A 4,439-nucleotide genomic window follows, 5' to 3' on the forward strand; every position below is an offset into this window, starting at 1 on the left:
ACCTGCCTCCTGTTGTTGCTGCCTGGAATTTAATTTCATTGTTGTTATTGCTACTTCCTAAGTTGATACCTAGCGTGTAGGTACTTGCACGGTTGATTGTTTCGTCAATCATGACTGCTTTGTCAGCCTGCCAAAACAATAGACAAATTCCATTACAACCTATAGAGATAACATGTTTAATCTTGTAGGGGTTTCATAATACTTACATTGATATGCTTACTTTCCTCTTCTCGCCAATGTATTGAGATATTCTTTTTAACTACTCTTGTTGTCTGAAATTCTTGCTGCCTATTGTTCCTGCTTGGAATTGAATTTCACTGCTCTTGTTGCTTTACTGGGTCGTTACCTCGACTGCAGGTACTTGTAATTCACACTTCTTGTAATTGAATGTCGATCATTTGAAGGGTGTTGGCGAAGAGATGGTACATTAGAGAGCTGCTTAGACTAATAGTCTAACTTCCCTTTCCTCACTAGCCCACCAACAACTAAGAATCCCACATTAGAGAGCTCCAAGGTTGAAGGACAAGATTCATACTTGTTCTCGGTGGCGGTTAGACCACCCTTTAGAGGGCCTGATATGACCTTCCATGCAGATTGGGATACCAAATAAATTAAATGGATACCCTTGTTGTGAAATAGCTTGAAATACAAAGAAAATTGCCCAAGTCGTGCCTCAGCTTGTAAGAGAGGACCTTTGCAAGTGGGATGGAATAAACCTTGGCGGCTGCTACATGGTGTAGGGAAAATGGTCATATTGATTCAATCCCAAGATTAAAAAAAAAAAGAATTGCTTTATAAAGGGAAAATGTATCATACTTCGATCTAAAGTGGATTTATAACTTCTTTCTCAAACCTCACTTTTTCTGAGTGTTAGAGCCATGCCTTTCAAATCAATCAATTTTTCCACATACGAGACAATAATCTATCCTCCATATAGTTAAGTGGTGTGGTTCATATAGCTAGGTGGCATGGTTCAGGCCTTTGGGTCCGTGGTCAAGCACTTGGGCCTCATGTGTCGACCCACATGGTCAATCCATGTTGCTTTTAGTTTTTTCTTTATTCCATACGTTATGTTTATAATGCACTTTAATGCCTTCATGGAGGATCGCCTACCTAAATTTTAACCTGCTCTTATGGATCTATATGGTATGCGTCTTTGATGATTTCTTTGTTGTTTCACATCAGTTCTTGTAACGATCAAAAGTTGGTGCACCTTATTTTTTTCATAGATCTCGCCAACATTTTGTGATGGTTATTATACTTTTTAATGGACCTCCTAGGATTTTTATGATGGTTATTATAAAATTTACTATTAGCTATGTTTTAACTTCACATGACATTGTTTTGCACTCATATCCATTGTATTTGATTGATATTTTACCAAAAAAATCAAATGTTATGGCTAGAAGTGTTTGCATGAAAGGGGATGGGTTTCATGTTATCCCAAAGCCATGGGAAGCCTATATTAAAGCCCCCGGTACTACTAATACTTATGGATATTTGTTCGGTAGCACTAGTCTAATTCCTTCCTACAAGTGGTTTTATCAATGGAGGTTGCATTGGGATCATTTGTTTGTATGAGTTTTCTTGATAAACTTCCAACCATTTAAACTAGATCTTCTTCAGTGGAAATTTCCATGCATCAAACCGACATTTTGTAAAGAGTCGAATGACCAGAGGTGTAAAGATTCCAAGGAACCGAATTTTGTTTCTCCAAGGCAACAGGAACACATGATCAAAAAGTGTTTAAGGTTACTCCAAATTTGATTATTCGTGCCAGAGCTCTCTTCGATGGAAATGAAGGAAGCGATGACATGAGTAACTTGGAAAATGGATATGCACTGTTTCCGGAATTTACTATTTCTTCTTAGGTAAAGTTGGCTATTTTTAATTAGAAAACTAAGTAGAATTTGGGAAATTTAAAATTGTTTTCACTAGCACAACATGACATAACTGTCAGGAAGTAAGCATGTCTTACGTAGAGATTAGAAATAGAGCAAAAGGTTTAGTAATGGTGAGATGATGTGTTCCCTATTTAAGCTAGATATAAATTTAGCTTTCTTCATTATCATGGATGGGGGGAGTTATTTGAAAAATGTAAGATTTTGACTTTTAGAATAAAATGCTAATTTTCTTAAAGAACTGTTGTTAGAATCATGATCCCGGTCTTCTGAATTTTGATCAATAAAAGAGGAAGCCTGTTGTTCGTCGATTGATTATTGAAATTGAGGATCGACTAGGGAAAATTAGTAAGAAATGGTTTGTAAATCATGGAAAGAGGCATTCATTAGGAAAATTGCATGAGGTCTGTTTTATTATTAAAAGATGAAGCTTTCAGGTATTGTTAGAAGACATGGGTAGAAATTGAGAGAAATGTAGCTAACCTAATGAGTGATGTTATTAAAAAAAAAATATTTTTTTTGTTAAGGGGAGAAACTGAAGGATTGGAACATTTATTCCTTATTAGGGTGAGAGAAGTTATTTCTCATGTAGAAAGGGTGTCTATGGAAAAAGGGGTATGTTGGATCTTGAGCATTACTCTAGAACATTTGATGTTTTTCATGCAGACTCTTCTTAAATAGAGTTAGTTTGATGTAAACTCTGAAGCGTATAATCTTGTATTCTAAAGAATGATTTTTTTGTTAAGGGAATCTACCTAGATATGTATTGATGGAAAAGTGCATAGGATTTCAACTTTCAACATGGAAAGAAATAAAGGAAGCCTAAATTGGCTCTCCTAAATATTGTTTTGTTTTCGACATTTGTTATTCTATGTAAGGGTGAACAAGAAGACCTATTTTTGCAAGCAACGAGTTTTGTGAGATTTTAATGATGTTGCATGAATGATTTTATGTGACCATTATAGCTAACTGGTCCAAGCGAAGAACCTACCAAGGAAGAAAAAATGCTTGAAAATTTAGTTGTTGTGAATACGTTCATGGATGCCTCATGTGGAAGCAGTCGAACATGCATTTTCCGTACTCCCATTTCAGGTGGCGTGCAAAGTGAAACTTCTGCACATGGCCTCCCTTGTCCTGCCTTGGCAATTTGTAACCTCATGGAGCAAGTGAAAATATTTCCTCATTATAAACTTTGGAAAGTGCACACTTGAGTATAATAGTGCATTTTGTTATTGAATGCTAGGCAGGTGGAGATTTTATATGAACAACTTCATGGCTCATATTATTACCTTTTCTAAGCAGTTTATCTATTGCAACTGTTAGGTTCCTATACCAATAGGAGTCATAATTTTGAATGACTAAGGTTAAGCCTTGTAATATTGTACATACCTTTGCTTTCTGCAAATGTTTTCCATATTAAAAAAATAAAAATAAAAATGTAAAGAGGGTATGTCCTAAAACAAAAATCAAGGGACAAAAAGAATGAAAAGAGGTTAAAAAATGAAGGTATATGAACCCCAAAAAACAAAAAGAGATCATGAAAGTGTGCAAGTCAAAATGCCACTACTATTTACTTTTATAATAATGATTGTGTGCAACTTGTTGTTCATGCCACAATCCATGGTAATCAAACTGTTTAAACTTGATTATACCATGCTTTGAACTTCTATGTTTATAGTTAGAGAGTAAAATCTGACCAAAAAGTTTAATCTTGGCAGATCATTAGATAGATAAAGAAAATAAAAGGAGCTCATCAGTTTAATTTGAGCCCTTGGATGATATAAGGTTAGAATTAGATAGTCTACTTTGTAAAAGAAAAGGATTGATAAGGGTTTGCTAGCCTAAATGCACACAAATAAAATGAAGAAAAAATGGTAGGGTAAGTAGAAGAAAGGTTGCAGAAATATCAAGTGATCACACAAAAGCACTTATGTCATGTTTCAATGCATCTTTCAAATGTGCATAAGCAGTAAACAAAGCAAGGACATGGTTTACAACTTGGTTTATTTAACATCTCCTTAGTCATTTTACGCCTCTACTTGCTAATTTCCCATAAATAAAGTTCTAAGTACTTAAAATCCTTTAAGTCAAAGAGGCTCAGAGCATTTCTCTGACTTTTGGAGGGACCATATCCTCAGCTTAATGACTTATGGACACAAGTACTTGAACCCCCTTCATGAAAATTCATCTCCCCTCATTTCCCTAATAAAACCCCCTTTTTCCTATGGTTAAAAGCTTTTGCCTAAGAAAAGAAAAACAACTCCATGTAAATTCCTTTTCACCCAAAAAACCCACAAAAAACACTATATCCTAAGTATTGGGCATATGTAAATAAAGTGCGCAAACGTATACATTTTACCTTTTTAAGGAAACACCCACCCCGCCCATTGCATTTCATATTAATTATTGATTTTATTATATATTCCCCCATACCCCTTTTCCTGTATATTAACTAAATCCCTAAATTAAATATTCCAATCCTTAGTTTTAATACAAACTATATAAATAACCCATATCCCGATGCAATCTTAGTTAGTT

General features: G+C 34.9%; 1 pseudogene; it reads left to right on the forward strand.

Moving 5' to 3' along the window:
• The first annotated feature begins 1,547 nt into the window (after positions 1-1,547).
• Positions 1,548-3,112, forward strand: LOC149206017 (uncharacterized; annotated as a pseudogene).
• The last annotated feature ends 1,327 nt before the right edge of the window (positions 3,113-4,439 follow it).

The sequence above is a fragment of the Pinus tabuliformis genome, chromosome 1_2 (genome assembly GCF_031772625.1).
Source record: "Pinus tabuliformis cultivar Carrire ecotype Pingquan chromosome 1_2, CPIR1, whole genome shotgun sequence".
Classification (NCBI taxonomy): Eukaryota; Viridiplantae; Streptophyta; class Pinopsida; order Pinales; family Pinaceae; genus Pinus; species Pinus tabuliformis.